Source organism: Scyliorhinus canicula, chromosome 14, assembly GCF_902713615.1.
Source record: "Scyliorhinus canicula chromosome 14, sScyCan1.1, whole genome shotgun sequence".
NCBI lineage: Eukaryota > Metazoa > Chordata > Chondrichthyes > Carcharhiniformes > Scyliorhinidae > Scyliorhinus > Scyliorhinus canicula.
Window position 1 is genome coordinate 102357158 of NC_052159.1, and position 17764 is coordinate 102374921.

The window sequence follows — 17764 nt, forward strand, 5'->3', positions numbered from 1 at the left end:
AGAAGCTTTCTTTTTCTGTTTTATCTTGGCCTGTATGATTCTGGATAACTAGGCGGCAACTAGATATGGCAGTTCCACCGTTTTCTTTGTGGGGAGAAGTCTACACTGTGCCCCTAGAATTTCTGTTAAACCACTTAGTTCTGTCTTTAACATGGTGCTTCTATCATTTAGCTTGCATGTAGGCCTGTATGGTGGTTTCAGCAAGTTGGCATCTCATTTTTAGGTATAGGTGCTCTTGCAAAGTTCTTCCACACATGGTTGAACCAAGGTTGGTTGCCTGCATTATTGGTATTAATAGAATGAGGATTATGCCAGGCTTTGATACCCAGTGTAGTTAAATAATTAAAACGCAATTCTGCTGCTAACTGCCTACAGTACCTCATAGATGCCCAGTTTTGAGCCGTTTGATCTTTCCTGAATCTATCCCATTTGACATTTTAAAAACTATATTTAATGTCCTACAAGTGTTTCCACCATGAAAAACTGAATGTGGTAATTACTACTCGATGGGTACAAATCGTCACTCATCCATGCCGCTACCCCAGCATTTTACCAACGTCCAGTTATTTTTGTTCTTCACCGTTTTCCAGTTTTCCTTTCTCAAGTCAAATCTTTGGCCGTATTTCATTGCAGAATATTTAAATAGGAAATAGATACAATAGTAATGCATACATGAAATGGTTGGACTGCGCAGGGGGCTGCAGAACATAGTCTCTTTTGCAGCCATCAGAGGTGAGCAGTGCTGACTGGTGACAGTAGGCTCTCTTTTCTGCCATCCAGTTATTTCATTTGTCCCCTGCTTTTTCCAGGCACTCCCTAACTGCATGTCGTCAGGCACTCTGGTCAGCTGTGAGGACCGACATGTATTGACATCAATATCTGTGAATTTGAAGTCTCACTTGCCTTGTATCACAGATACAAGATACTGTTGGCCTTGTGCCAAGAGTAAGCTCACCATAGAACATGCCCTGGGCTATGTGGCTGTTGCCCATTCAGCTCACATGGCCCAGGGCAAAAGGTCACACCGTTGAAAATAATTCAATTTGCCATTGAAACCAAAGATGTGTTTTTAAATATTTAATAATCACACTAACATTACATAATCTCAAAGCAAATTTACCCTACAAGTTTCTTCTGCACTTAAGAATGCCTGAACTACTTTAGGCTGGTGGTTTTGTACCAAAAATATTAAACTGAATGTAATGTCTTTAAAACATTCTTTAAAATATACGTCAAACAAAAAAAAGGGTCATTTTAAATTAACATCTTAAATTTTCCAAAGACTTCCTTAAATCTTGCCCCAATTCTCCATCTTTACATTTTTCTATTGTATAGTTTCAGACCAGATCTTGAAAAGGCACGGGTGTATGTCCCTTGCATATTTGATAAACTTTTCTAACAACTGTACAATTTTACATTCTGCTTTTAAAAGGGTGGCAAACAAAATTCAGATGCTGTAACAAATCTTTGTAGAAGGTGTAGAACATTGCAGTTGAATACAAAGAAAAAACAAATAGCGCAGTGCACTGCAATTTTTATTAACAGGATTTAAAAAGTAATTATTCCATCAGTTCATTATGCTGTACACTGTGAAACTAAAATCCATAACTGAGGGGCCAGCATTCTTCTTTGCACATTGCCATATCTGTAAAACACACAGCTCTGCTTCTGTAATCCCTTTCTTACGTACCTGAATAAGGAAGAGACAAAAAAAGAGATTAAATATATAACATCTATCTCATGACACTTCCCAACATTTTAAATGAAAAGCTCTCCATGCAGAACAATACTTTTCACTGTACCGCGGTACATGTGACAATAAATCTAAATCATTCTGTCTGTCAAATCCATGCTGGCTGTCCTCGGAGCAATCCAGAGAATGGAATTCCTCCGGGTGCTCCGGGTTCCTCCCACAGTCCAAAGATGTGCAGGTTAGGTGGATTGGCCAAGCTAAATTGCCCCTTAGTGTCCAAAAGGGGTGACGGAGATAGTGCGGGGGCTGGGCCTAGGTAGGGTGCTGTTTCAGCAGGCCGGTGCAGACTCGGTGGGACAAATGACCTCCTTTTGCACTGTAGGGATTCTATGATTCAATGATACTATTTTTCCCATGCAGAAAAAAAATCCTAAATAGTCAGGCTAACAAATTCCATCTTTCATTGAAATTTCACAAGCATGTTGAACAAAAACAAGATAATTATGAAAGAAATACAAATGCAATATGCTTTTCAGAGATTCTCTGGATCATAGATTCTATCATGATTAGAATCTAAATGAATGAAGATAGGCTTTCAAGAAATAACTTAAGCTTCCATGTTAAACAAGAAAGTGTCTTAACAGTTGAACTGGTGTAATATTACATAAACTTCTAATTTAAAAATGTCTGTCACATTGAAATTTTATTCTGTATGATTGACTGGGCAAACAAACAATGGCCGCCATCGAACAAACAATGTGCCCGGCTCGGTGACACGACGAGGCCGTTAAATTTCGTGAGAGGCCTCTCACGAGATTTACAACACTCGAGACGCCTCAAGATCTAACGGGACCTCATGATCTGGATCACACCCTCACTGGGCAGGATCCAGATTTGCATACTTAAGTGAACAGTTAGACCTGGAAAAATTGTTCCCAGTTCCCATTAGCTGATGGTATAAAGATTTGGGGACACAGCTTTAACATTTTGGAAAAGAAGGGCAGCAGACATGAGGAAGAACATTTTTATGCAGTGAGTGCTAATGACTTGTAACTCACTTCCCAGTAAGGTGGTAGAAGAAAGGGATGATCAATAATTTCAAAATGAAATTGAATGGCACTTCAGGACATAAACTTGCAGAGCTACAGGGATAGAATGGGGAAAATGGTACTCTCTGGATTGCTCCAAGGACAGCCTGCATGGATATGACAGGCTGAATGATTTAGGTTTAGATTTATTGTCACGTGTACCGAGATACAGTAGAAACGTATTGTTCTGTGTATAGTCCAGGCAGATAGCTCCATACATAAAAACACAGGGCATACCATAAATACTTGAAGATACATAATGAAAATACATAAACATAAACATCGGGTGCAGCATACGGTATATAGTGCTACAATTGTAACAAAGATGCATAGAACGGCCAGTTCAGTCTATAAGAGACCATTCAGGAGTCTGGTAACAACGTGGAAAAAGCTCTTTTAAAATCTATTGTTGTGTGTCCTGTCCCTTTCTGTGGTCCCTTTCTGTGCCAAAAATAAATGACTCTGACTTTTTAAACAAAATGAATAGTTGAGATGGACAACTATGCAAATAAAAGCATAGATTTAAAAAAAATCGGTTTAAACTTTGCTGCAAATATATATTAAAGATACAAAAGTTACAACAAAAAAAAAGGTTAAATAATACCACTGACAAGTTCATGATCAACCCTGAAAATCTCAGACCATGCAGATTTCAGAGCACTGAACCGCTTAAAGCTCTTGTATTCTAAGTGGATATGTATTTTTTCCTTCCCCAAAAATAACTGCCTGTATGAATATTTTCAAAGACTTTAACAAATGCCATGATCACAAGCTTGAAAGCCTACAAACAAGAGTTAATATCTGTGAGAGTTTGGGAAAAAATCTACCCCTACTGTGCCCTGAGTAATCAAGACGACTCAGAAATTTGACTGAACAACAGCCCTATTCCTTACATGATTTAGGACCTCAATGAAGCAATTAAATTATGTAGTTCACCGGTGCTTCAGTGCCTGTAATGTAAAAATGGTGCATTGGTTTGTACTTGTAATATGATTGTAATTCAACATTACGCTGCCTTTCATACACCTTTATTCGTCCCTCTACCACTTTTTGCTATCTGTGGAATTTCATAGAATCCCTAGTGTAGAAGGAGGCCATTAAGTCCATTGAGTCTGCACCAACCCTCCAAAAGAACACTTTACCCCATCCCCACAACCCCATAATCTAACCTCTACCTATATATGTTGGGACACTAAGGGACAATTGATCATGGCCAATCCTAACCTGCACATATTTGGAGTGTGGGAGAAAACCGGAGCACCCAGGGAGAACGTGCAAACTCCACACAGTAACCCAAAGCTGGAATTGAACCAGAGTCCCTGGTGCTGTTAGGCAGCGGTGCTAACCACTGTGCCACCATGCCGCCCCAATGTTTGTCCACTTTTGTTATGACATGCTTGATACATGCTTGCACATTTTTGTTTATAAATTTAGAGTGTCCAATTCATTTTTTCCAATTAAGGGGCAATTTAGCATGGCCAATCCAACTACCCTGCACAAATTTGGGTTGTGGGGGCGAAACCCATGCAAACACGGGGAGAATGTGCAAACTCCACAGACCGTGACCCAGAACCGGGATCGAACCTGGGACCTTAGTGCCGTGAGGCAGCAGTGCTGTTTAATAACAGCAAACGGGATTATTATTTAAACAATAAAATATTAAAGCATGCCGCTGTTCAGAGAGACTTGGGTGTGCTACTGCATGAGTCACAGAAGGTTGGTTTACAAGTGCAACAGGTGATTAAGAAGGCAAATGGAATTTTGTCCTTCATTGCTAGAGGGATGGAGTTTAAGACTAGGGAGGTTATGTTGCAATTGTATAAGGTGTTAGTGCGGCCACACCTGGAGTATTGTGTTCAGTTTTGGTCTCCTTACTTGAGAAAGGACGTACTGGCGCTGGAGGGTGTGCAGAGGAGATTCACTAGGTTAATCCCAGAGCTGAAGGGGTTGGATTATGAGGAGAGGTTGAGTAGACTGGGACTGTACTCGTTGGAATTTAGAAGGATGAGGGGGGATCTTATAGAAACATTTAAAATTATGAAGGGAATAGATAGGATAGATGCGGGCAGGTTGTTTCCACTGGCGGGTGACAGCAGAACTAGGGGGCATAGCCTCAAAATAAGGGGAAGTAGATTTAGAACTGAGTTTAGGAGGAACTTCTTCACCCAAAGGGTTGTGAATCTATGGAATTCCTTGCCCAGTGAAGCAGTTGAGGCTCCTTCATTACATGTTTTTAAGGTAAAGATAGATAGTTTTTTGAAGAATAAAGGGATTAAGGGTTATGGTGTTCGGGCCGGAAAGTGGAGCTGAGTCCACAAAAGATCAGCCATGATCTCATTGAATGGCGGAGCAGGCTCGAGGGGCCAGATGGCCTACTCCTGCTCCTAGTTCTTATGTTCTTATGTTCTAATCGCTGTGCCACCGTGCTGCACATGCTTGCACATTTTTAAAATTGATTCTATATATACATTCTTTGCTGTAAGCCACATTGCAATTCAGCCTTCGGGCTGAAAAAAAAGTTTTTCCAATAAAATACTTTTAATATTCCAAAACTGAAAATGTTCAATTTGCTTTCAAAACACATTTAAACACATAAAACCGAACTAAATTTGAATGTTAAAGCACTTGGGTAGATGGGCTAAGGTGGACAAATTCAGGATATGCCAAGCAGAGAAAAGCACATCAGAAAAGCACACCAGAGCCACCACCTTTTCAAAGGGCAAATAGGATGGGTATTAAATGCTGTCCTAGTCAGTGATGTCTACAGCCAACAAAAGTTTTTTTTTTAAATCACTATATCACTCATCTAAACTAATGCATGCTTTAGTGTCTAAAAATTAAGTGCTTGAACTGAAAGGTTCACAGCGTTACTCTTGCTCTGATGATGGTTAAACTTAAGATGGCATTCTGAAATGCCAGGAATAAATCTTTGAAAGTGTCACACAATAAACCATGAATTAAAATTTGGTCTCATTTATGCATGGTAGTTCAATAGATGAATAGATGGTGTGGCAAAATTTATACACTATTTGTGCTCATCTTAGGCAGGGTAACAGCGAGGACACTCAATAATCAAGGCTAATATGTGGGGAGTGAAGAAATCAGCCAGTGCTCCCAAATATCGAATTACAATGAAGAATGGCCACTTATGAGAGTTTCTGGGGGTTCGGCCTGTGAAATTGCAGCACAGCAAAAAATAGCTTAAAAACCATAAATCGGGGCAGCACGGTGGCGCAGTGGGTTAGCCCTGCTGCCTCACGGCACCGAGGTCCCAGGTTCGATCCCGGCTCTGGGTCACTGTCCGTGTGGAGTTTGCACATTCTCCCCGTGTTTGCGTGGGTTTCACCCCCACAATTGGCCACACTAAATTGCCCCTTAATTGGAAAAAAATGAATTCCAACTCTAAATTAAAAAAAAAATCAAAACAAAACCATAAATCAATCTTTTGTTATCTAATACAAAATGTATTATCATAAGCTGTTTAGTAATGTACATTTTAAGGCCTTCTCAGGGAGCAATATTTGGCTAATGAAGTGGACATACTAAATAAATAACAAGTTCTCAGACTAAAGCTTTTATTTAATAATCATATTTCTTTTTTGTTTTAGCAAAGAGCTGTGACAAATGTAAATTTTGCTTTTCCACTAGATGTCAGTGCAGTCCTTTAAATGCTTTGATTAGAAATGACTATGGAAGATTAAAAAACAATTGTGTTCAGCTTGCTTCCTAATAAATAAATCCTCAATTTCTTTTTACTCATAAAATTTCTTCCATATATTGTTTTAGTACTAATGAATGAATCAGTCATTATGCACGGGAGGAGGTCAGTGAGACCATCGAGCCTATGCCAGCTCTCTGCAGAGCAATCCAGTTAGTCACATTCCCCAGCGTTACTCTAGTCCTGCAAGTCCCAATAAAATTTCCTTTGCAAACGTTGTCTCCACTTCCACCACTCTCGTAGGCATCAAGATCAAGGCCATTACCATTCATGGCATAAAAATATTCCCCTTCCTCATCTCCCCCTTGTATCTCTTGGCCATAACCTTAAATCTGTGTCCCCTTGTTCTTGTACCAAGTGCAAACAGGAAGAGTGTTTATTTGCTGCCCTTGTCTAAGCCTATCCATAATTTTGTACACTTCAACCAAAACCTCCGCTCAATCTCCTTTGCTCCAAAAAGAACAACCTCCGTTTCCACAAACTCAGTGTGTAACAAAAATTTTGTATCCCTGGAACCATTCTGATAAATCTCTGCATCTACTCAAGGATTGTTACATCGTTCCAAATGTGTGATCAGAATTGGACGATACTTTATTAATAATAATGTTTATTAGTGTCACAAGTAGGCTTACATTAACACTGCAATGAAGTTACTGTGAAAATCCCCTAGTCGCCACATTCCGGCGCCTGTTCGGGTACACAGAGGGAGAATTCAGAATGTCGAATTCACCTAACAAGCACGTCTATGGGGACTTGTGGGAGGAAACCAGAGCACTCGGAGAAAACCTACGCAATCAATTGGAGAACATGCAGACTGCGCACAGACAATGAATCGCGCCAGGACTCTAACCCAGGTCCCTGGCACTGTGTAGCAGCAGTGTACCACCTTAATGATACTAAACAGAATTTTATAAAAAGTTCAGCATAACTTCCCAGTTTGTGCTTAATACCTCTATTTAAGAAGCTAAAGGGCCATATGCTTTGATAATTAGTGTCTTTTCCTGCCACTTTCTGTGCATATGAACTCGCAGATTGTTATGTCCTTACACATTTTTTAGAACTGTGCCTTTAAGTCTATATTGCTTCTCTGAATGTGTCCTGCTAAAATACATCACTTCACGCTTCTCTGTATGAAATTCATCTGCCACTTGCCAGTCCATTATGCTAGCCCATGCCCTGTTGCAGTTAATTGGCATCATCATCACTATTTACCACACCTACAATTGTGGTATCACTGGCAAATTTTGAAATTATATTCTGTATTGTAATAACCAAGTCATTTATAAATATTTTCAAAAAGTGGTTCTAGCATTGACCCTTGAGGAATATCAGTGCGTTCCATCCTCAAATCTGTAAAACAATAATTTTTACCATAACTCACTGTTTTCTGTCTTTTAGTCAATATTTTAAAAATTCAAGCTGACGCTATTATTTTGTTAACCGAACTTTAAGGTGGTACATTGCCAAAAACTCTATTAAAATCCAGATAGACAACATCCCACCCGTTATGCAAAACCCCTTTTTTGGATGTCATCAATGGGCTTGAAGCCCAATAGAAAATCCTCCCGCATTGCTCCCACCCCCCTAGCTGTACCAGGCGGGATTTGGTACAGGTCCTGACAAGCATGGGTCTGCCACGTTGGATCCCAAAGGAGGACAAGGAGGCAAGTCCCATGCCATGTTCCCCTCTGTTATTGCCAGGTGTGGGGGGGGGGGTCCCCCAAAAGTCCTGGGGTTGGGCAGGCTCGGGCTGGGGGCACAGGATTGACCTCAGTACTCTCCCCCGGAATGGGGGGGTGGGGGGTCTCATGGCTGGACTGTCCCTTCTAGCCCTGGAAAATGTGAAGGTCATTCTGAGTGTGGTGATTTCAGGCAGCTCTGATTGATATCTTCATTCTTCTCTGTGTACTGTGAAAACTTTGAAGTGGCCCGGTCACTTTATTTTCCATGCCCCTGGATACCTTTTGTAGCCGTAATGTTTGTAAACCCAAAAGCTGTGGTTAGAAAAGAGGAAACAGAAGCACTTAGTTGCTTTGAAATTGCCTGCAGCTGTCAATCAGAACAAGGATATTTATAAACATTGCAGTTAGTACATTGAAGGTAGCGCAGTTGATGTGGTTTACATGGACTTTAGTAAGGCCCTTGACAAGGTCCCACATGGAAGGTTGGTCCAAAAGGTTAGAGCCCATGGGTCCAAGGCAAGTCGGAACCAAGATTGGCTTGCTAATAGGAGACAAAGGATGATGGTGGAGAGCTGTTTTTGTGATTGGAAACCCGTGACCAGAGGTGTACCACAGCGATCGGTGTTGGGCCCTTGCTGTTTGGTACATACATTAGCGACTTAGATGTGAATGTAGAAGGTATAATTAGTAAGTTTTCAGGAGACACAAAAATTGTGGTGGCATTGATATTAGGGGAGGCAGTATTTAAACTAGTATTTCAGAGACAAGATAATTCAGTAAAAATCTGAAATTAAAAGCCTAATGATGACCATGAAACCATTGTTAATTGTCGAAGAACCCATCTGGTTCACTAATTTCCTTCAGGGATGGAAATTGTTTATTTTCATAAATTTAGAGTACCCAATTATGTTCTACCAATTAAGGGGCCAATCCACCTAACCTGCACATCATTGGGTTGTGGGGGAGAAACCCTGACAGGCATGAGGAGAATGTGCAAACTCTACACGGACAGTGACCCGAGGCCGGGATCAAACACGGATCCTCAGCATCACAGGCAGCAGTGCTAACCACTGTGCCACCCTTAGAGAAGGAAATCTACCACTCTTACTTGGCCTGGCTCTTTATCCACAGCAATGTGGTTGACTCTGAAATACCTACACCCATGAAAAAAACTGATCACCAACTTCAAAGAAATTAAGCTTTGTGTGGAGTTTGCATGTTCTTCGTGTCTGTGTGGGTTTCCTCTGGGTGCTCCAGTTCTTTCCCACAGTCCAAGATATGCAGGTGAAGTAGATAGCCCATACTAAATTCACCATTAGTTTCCAAAGATGTGCAGGTTAGGTGGAATGCAGGGATAGGGTGGGGGAATGGGTCTAGGCAGGGTGCTCTTTCAGATTGTCGGTGCAGACTCAAGGGCCAAATGACCTCCTTCTGCACTGTAGGGATTCTATGGATAGTAAGGAGATATCCTTAGGCTTTAGACTAACATTGATCAGCTGGTAAGTTGGGCAGAGCAATGGCAGATGGAATTTAATCCTGATAAGTGTGAGGTGATGCATTTTGGGAGGTCTAATAAATGTGGGATATAATCAATGAAAGGTAGGGTCCTCAGGGAGTACTTAAGAACAAAGGGGCCTTGTTGTAAAAGTGGCAGCACAGGTAAGTAAGGATGGTGAAGGCTGCATATGGAATGCTTGTCTTCATTAGCCAGGGAACAGAGTAGGGAGTTCTTGGTTATAAAACATTGGTTAGGCCATCGATGGAATATTGTGTGTAGTTCTGGTCTCCACACCAATCAGAAGGATGCAATTACACTGGGAGTGACGTGGTTACACTGGGAGAGTGCAGAGGACATTCACCAAAATGTTTCCTGGGTTGGAAGGTTTCAGCTATGAGGATAGGCTGGGTTTGCTTTTTCTGGAGCTGAGGAAGCGGAGGGGGAAATCTGATAGAAGTATACAAAATTAAGGCATAGATTGGGTAGATCATAAGAATCTTTCCCCCATGGCAGTGGTGTCAAAGATCTGAAGGTATAGGTTTATGGTTAGGAGTAAGTGGTTTAGAGGGGACCTGAGGAAACATTCGAGTGGTGGAAATATGGAATGCGCTGTCCGAGAGTGTGGTGGAGTAAGATACTCTCGCAACATAGCATCTGGATGAGCACTTACATCGGCAAGGCAAAGCAAGCTATGGACAAAATTCGAGTGAATGGGATTAGTATAGATTGGTATTTGGTCAGCATAGACATGGTGGGCTGAAGGGCCTGTTGCTGTGCTATATGACTGCATGGCTCTAACAGGGGTACTTCAGATGCATTCAACCGTGAATGAAAGATAAATAAACAAAGCTCCCGCCTGCTGTGTAAGAACCATTAAGTATCAATCAAAGGTGAATCAAAGCTAATGGACCGTGAAATTGAATGAAGACAAAAGTTTTCAAAGGTTTTGAGCTTTCTAGGAAGCATGGGGCTGAATGAGTAGCTGTAGAGAATGGGGAAGTACTTGAGGCTCCCTGGCATGTATCAATGATAAACTGTTCGATCTGCTCTTTTTTAAATTAATTTTTAAAATTAATTTATGGGATGTGGGTGTCGCTGGTTAGGCCATCCTTTATTGCCTTCTTGAACCACTGCAGTCGTTGAGGTCCAGATACACCCACTGTGCTTTTAGGGAGGGAGTTCCAGGATTTTGCCCCAGTGATAGTGAAAGAACGACGATTGATTTCCAAGTCAGGGTGGTGAGTGACTTGTAGGGGAACCGCCAGGCGGTGGGGTTCCCAGGTATCTGCTGCTCATGTCCTTCTTGTCATCGACACGAAGATTGGTGGAGTTGCTGATAGTGCCGAGGATTGTTGGAGGATACAACAGGATCTAGATAGATTGGAGATTTGGGCACATAAATGGCAGATGGAGGTTAATCCAGACAAATGCGAGGTAATGCATTTCGGAAATCAAATCTAGGTATGAATTATACTGCAAATGGCAAAACCCTTAGGAACATTAAAATACAGAGAGATCTGTGAGTGCAGGTCCCCAGTTCCCTAAAAGTGGCAAAACAGGTGGCCTGGGTGATTAAGAAGGCATATGGCATGCTTGCCTTCACCAGCTGGGTCATTGAGTACTAGAGTTGGGAAGTCATGTTGCAGCTATACAAAATCTTGGTTAGGCCGCATTTGGAGTATTGCGTGCAGTTCTGGGCACCACCTTATCAGAAAGATGTGTAAGCTTTGGAGAGAGTGCAAAGAAGGTTCACCAGGATGCTGTGTGGTCTCAAGGGTATTGGCTAAGGAGAGGTTGAATAAACTAGGATTGTTTTCACTGGAAAGAGGAAGCTGAGGGGACACCTAATAGAGGTGTACAAAATTGAGGCGTAGACAGGGTTGATTGTTAGAGGTTTTTTCCAAGGGTGGAAGTGTCAATTACGAGGGGGCACAAGTTCAAGGTAAGAGGGGGACAGTTTAAGGGAGATGTGCAGGGTACGTCTTTCACGCAGAGTGGTGGGTGCCTGGAACGCGCTGCCAGAGGATGTGGTGGAAGCAGGCACATTAGCAGCATTTCAGAGGCATCTGGATGGATAGGGAGGAAATAGAGGGATAAGGTCCGAGTAAGGGCAGGTTTTTTTTTGGTTAGGGCATCATGGTCAGCACAGGCTTGGAAGGAAGAAGGGCCTGTTCCTGCGCTGTACTTTTCTTTGTTCTCTTTATTCTAGGTGGTAGTGGTCTTGGAAGGTTCTGTCTCTGCAGCTGTCAAGCAGAGCAGTTCAAAATGCACCTGCTACTCATACAGGCAACAAAGGGATTGGATTTGGAGTTTGTTTATTGTCACGTGTACCAAGGTACAGTGAAAAGTATTTTTCTGTGAGCAGCTCAACAGATCATTAAGTACATGAAAAGAAAAGGAAATAAAAGAAAATACGTAACAGGCCAACACAAGGTACACAATGTAACTACATAAACACCGGCATCGGGTGAAGCATACAGGGTGTAGTGTTAATGAGGTCAATCCATAAGAGGGTCGTTTAGGAGTCTGGTAACAGCGGGGAAGAAGCTGTTTTTGAAACTGTTCGTGTGTGTTCTCAGACTTTTGTATCTCCTACCCGATGGAAATAGTTAGAAAAGTGAGTAAGCCAGGTGTGAGGGGTCTTTGATTATGCTGCCCGCTTTCCCCAGGCAGCGGGAGGTGTAGATGGAGTCAATGGATGGGAGGCAGGTTCCTGTGATGGACTGGGCGGTGTTCACTACTCTCTGAAGTTTCTTGCCGTCTTGGGCCGAGCAGTTACCATCCCAGGCTGTGATGTAGCCAGATAGAATGCTTTCTATGGTGCATCTGTAAAAGTTGGTAAGGGTTAATGTGGACATGACGAATTTCCTTAGTTTCCTGAGGAAGTATACCCGCTGTTGTGCGTTCTTGGTAGTGAAATCGACTTCTCTTGCCACTTAGAGGACTTCACAAAGTGGTCTTCTCACACCTGCAGCTTCTGAAAGAGAAAGGGGAATCCCTTCCGCAGGATGGAGTGTTGCTGTGATTTGTAAGGCTGCCAGGTGTCCAGGAGGCTAGGAGATTAAAGTGAACAGGACACTTTAAAGTTTTCACAGTACACAGACACGAATGAAGATTTTGATCAGAGAGCTACCCGAGGTCACCATGCCAAGAGTGATCCTCAGGTTTCTCAGGGTTAGAAGAGGCAAACCAGCCGTGAGACCCCCATCCTCGGGAAAGTTCTGAGATCAGCCCCTTTTCCCCAGCCAACCCACCCCACCCCCAGGATCCTCCCTCTGCAGTCCGGCTGTGGTAGGGGGACACATGGACTTCCCTCCTTAATCCCACTCGGGGGTCTAATGTGCCAGGCCAGGGTGTCACTTCCAGAGAACTGGCAAGGGATGGGGCTTGAAGGGGGTCTTCACCTCAGCGAGGGGGGGGGGGGGGGGGGGGGGACCCTTCATTTTTAAACACAGTGCCCCTGGTTCTAGATTCTCCCATTAGAGGAAACATCCTTTCCACATCCACCCGGTCAGGTCCCCTCTTCCAAACTCCAGTGGCCACAGGCTTACCTGTCCTGCCTTTCCTCATAAGACAAATCACCCATTCTAGTGTTAATATAAGCAACCTTTTCAGAACGCTTCCAATATACTTGCATCTTTCCTTAATTAAGGAGATCAATACTGTACACAGTACTCATTAATATCCTGTATAACAGAAGCATAACCACCTAATCTTGTATACAATTTCCTTTGCAATAAACGATAACAAGCTGAAATAAAAACAGAAAATGTTGGAACTCAGCAGTTGGGCAGAATCAGTGGCAGCACGGTGGTGCAGTGGTTAGCACTGCTGCCTCATGGTGCCGAGGTCCCAGGTTCGATCCTGGCTCTGGATCACTGTCCGTATGGAGTTTGCACATTCTCCCCGTGTTTGCGTGGGTTTCGCCCCCACAACTCAAAGATGTGCAGGGTAGATGGATTGGTCATGCTAAATTGCCCCTTAATTGGAAAAACAAATTGGATACTCTAAATTTATAAAAAATAAAATTATTATAAAAAAAAGTTGGGCAGCATCTGTGGAGAGAGAAACGGAGATAACGTTTTGTGTCCATATGACTCTTTTTCTGAGCTCTGAAGCATCATTAGTTTTCCCAACATTTTCTGTTTTTATTTAATTTTCCAACAGTTGTAGTATTTTACTTAGTTTAACGATAACATTCTATTTAACTTTGGTAATTAATTGCTGCACTGCATACTAACCTTTTGTGATTCAGGCACTAAGACACCCAGATCCCGCCACATCAGAGCTCTGCAATCTCTCACCATTTGGATAATATGCTTCTTTGTTTTTTATTTGTCTTGCCAAAATGGGCAATTTCACATTTTCCCACAGTATACTCCATTTGCCCACATACCTATGTGTATATACTTTTGCAGCCTCCCTACGTCCTCTTCACAAATTACTTTCCTACCTATCATTGTGCTATCAGCAAATTTAGCAAACATACCATCTGCCCCTTCACCCAAATCATTTACATAAATTGCAAAGAGTTGAGGCTCCAGCACTGATCCCTGTGTCACATCATGCCAACAAGAAAGTGACCTACTGTTTCCTGTTAGCTAACCAGTCTTCTATTCATGCCGATATGATATCCCCCTTGCACCATGAACTTTTATTTTCCACAATAACCTTTGATTTTTAAAAAAAATTTAGATTACCCAATTATTTTTTCCAATTAAGGGGCAATTTAGCATGGCCAATCCACCTACTCTGCACATTTTTGGGTTGTGGGGGCGAAACCCACGCAAACACGGGGAGAATGTGCAAACTCCACACGGACAGTGACCCAGAGCCGGGATCGAACCTGGGACCTCAGCGCCGTGAGGCGGTTGTGCTAACCGCTAGGCCACCGTGCTGCCCTCCAATAACCTTTGATAAGGCACCTTATCAAATGCCTTCTGGAAATCCAAGTACAGAACATCCACTGGTTCCCCTGTATCTACAGACATGTTACTTCTTCAAAAGAACCCCAATAAATTGGTTAAACATGATTTCCTTTCACAAAACCAGGTTGACTCTGCCTGATTACCTTGAATTTAACATTTTCCTTCCAACAGATGTTAAGGTAACTGGACTACAGTCTCCTGCTTTTTTTTTGCCCTCCTTTATTGAATAGCTATTTTCTGATCTAAGGGAAAATTAAAACAACGCATCAACTATCGCACTAACCACTTCTTTTAAGACCCTAAGATGAAATCCATCAGGATCCAGGTACTTGACAACCCACAGTTCCAACAATTTGCTGGAGATTGTAATTTTGAGTTCCTCCCACCCTTCTAATTCCCAATTTACAACCAGTTCAGGGATGTCATTTATATCCTCTACGGTGATAACTGATGACAAATACCTGTTCAATTCATCACAGAGGCTGACACCCCGTCCTCTGGGTCCCCTACCTGCCTCTCATGCAGTCACACTCTGTTGTCCCTGACCAAATCAGAAGACCCCACCCTAAGTGGAGTGACTGCCTCCTGGTACAAAGCATACAGGTAACTTTCCTCTCCAATTCAATGTCTCCGAGCTGAAGTTCCTCGAGCCACAAGCACTTACTAGACGTGTTTGACATGGATCAAACTGACATCCAGGAGCTCACACATGCTGCAGCTTTGACACATCACCTTTCCTACCATCCTTAATGTGCTTTAATTAATAATGGAATTATATTAGTCACATATTTATGTTGCATTCTTTAATATTTTATTAACTTTACCACCAGTTTTATACTATATTAAACCTTAGGATTGAAACAGATGTTCACCACTTATCAGATACTCACCAAGCAGCGAGCTTCTTTCTGACATAAAGTAAGAACCAAAAGGAAGCCCCATGCATCACCAAACTCCCTCATTCAGCAAACTCTCAGATATGCACTCAGTTCCTCAGCTGCCCTCATTTTGATTACTCTTATCAAAGTATTCACCCATACACTTGGTCCACCTCATTCCCTGGCACCAGATCCAGCAAGGCCTCCTTTCTAGAAGGCACAAGAACATACTGGCCAAGGAAATTCTCATGAAATTTCAGAAAATTATCCCCATCCTCTCCATTTACTCTCCTATTATCTCAGTCAATATTTATATAACTAAATTCCCCCAATAGCACCATTCGACAGTTATTGCATGTTTCGGATTTCTCTTTATATTTTCTCTTCTATACCGCTCTCATTACATCAAGGGCTGTAGACCATTGTATTTGGTGTGGTTCTCGCTTGAAGAATTCACCTGACTTGCATCATACTTCCCCTTTTTGTTCTGGGTATTGTGCTTTTAAACCTGATCAATATAATTACGACATGCCTATTTTCTTACTGAACTTGAATAAATAAGTCTTACAAATAAATCTTACGGATATTAGATGGTGCTGGGTGTTGGAGAAACAAACAGCACTAAATATCTCAGGAATGGAGACAAAAAGAGAAAAGTAGGTCTAAAAAATAAAGTTAACGAGTTCACCAGCTATCCCCACCATCCAAATCCCCTGCTTCAGCAACTAACCATGATTGAGTTACTGCAGACCTAAGTTTCTGTCAACTGTTCTTTAAACAACAGAAATAGTGCAACTACATACCCATGCATTTGTGGTTAAAATAATGTATTTCAGGTGGTTTTAGGTGGGGGCTCTCTCTTTAGATCCAGATACACATGTGAAAAAAAGGATTGCAGTTCACAACCCCATACCAACCTGATTTTTATACCATATTCTGAGTTTTGTGGGGTGTATGTAATGAAGAGTAGCAATTCAAAATTAAGCAATGCTCTGTGTGGAGTTCAGTCTGCACATTTTTAAATCAGAATGCTGGCATATTGGAGATGCTGCATTTGAGTAATGATAAACAAGACAAATGGCAAGTGCCTGGGAGGAGCAGATGTCTTTGCTTTCCAACTATAGAGTGTTCCTCGCCTCATCTCTGGGTCTGTTGTAAACTCATTGGTAGAGATTCATTATAATGATTAGTTATTAAGTTCTTATATTGTCATGCAGCTAGGATACTAGGAAAAAAAACAGGACACACTCTGATCTTTACTCCAACAATTCAAGTTGCTATTCAAAATCCAGGAATTCCCAATAACTCATCCATGTTACATAAAGAAGAAATTATGTTTAAATTAAAGGGTCTCATTGAGGAGTCATTTTATAAAGAACCAACTACATTTGAAGAAAAAAGGGTTCAAGAAACAGTGGGCTGGATTCTCTGGTTCCCCAGCCACTGTTCCTCAGCAGAGTACCGTTCACTGGCAGTGAGATTTTCCACTCCTGCCGCTTGCCAATGGGAATGCCCATTGAAGCCGCCCTACGCCACGGGGAAACCCGCAGGTGGGAGTGCATTGCCAACGGGAACATGGAATCACAACGGCTAGAGAATTTTGGCCAATGTAGATTAATTAGACTTCCATGATTTGGAGAAAAAACATTGTGCGTTATTTCAGGAGGCATGACTCTAGTAATTCAAGGCAATCAGATGGGATTGGCTGTTTTTTTACCAAAAGTTTATTTAGATCACAAGGTAAGGATAGATATTCCGGAAGCTATTGGGAGATGGGACTCACCAATGAGAATTACTTAAAATCAAGCACCCAAATAATTAAGTTGGAAAAGACTCAAAAATCTAACTTGTTTTTCTTGTTAAGGGCATTTAGAGAAGAAATGATTTGAGTAAGTCATCATCACTACATTCACTTACTGACATGGGATTCAACCCAGAGAAATTGCAGATGCACTAGTGATAATTTACCGAAATTCACTAGACTCTGGGGTGGTCCCGGTGGATTGGAAATTAGCAAACGTGACGCCACTGTTTAAAAAAGGAGGTAGGCAGAAAGCAGGAAATTATAGGCCAGTGAGTTTAACTTCGGTAATAGGGAAGATGCTGGAATCTATCATCAAGGAAGAAATTGCGAGGCATCTGGATAGAAATTGTCCCATTGGGCAGACGCAGCATGGGTTCGTAAAAGGCAGGTCGTGCCTAACTAATTTAGTGGAATTTTTTGAGGACATTACCAGTGCAGTAGATAACGGGGAGCCGATGGATGTGGTATATCTGGA

General features: G+C 42.0%; 1 protein-coding gene across 5 annotated transcripts in view; it reads right to left on the reverse strand.

Annotated features, from left to right (window-relative positions):
- Positions 1-1252: 1252 nt before the first annotated feature.
- Positions 1253-17764, reverse strand: part of tdrd3 (tudor domain containing 3) — a 183913-nt gene continuing 167401 nt past the window's right edge. For all 5 annotated transcript variants that reach the window (XR_005463113.1, XR_005463115.1, XR_005463114.1 and 2 more), the window contains one exon: positions 1253-1690. The gene's annotated coding sequence lies outside the window, so the exon portion shown is untranslated. The remainder of the gene's footprint in view (positions 1691-17764) is intronic.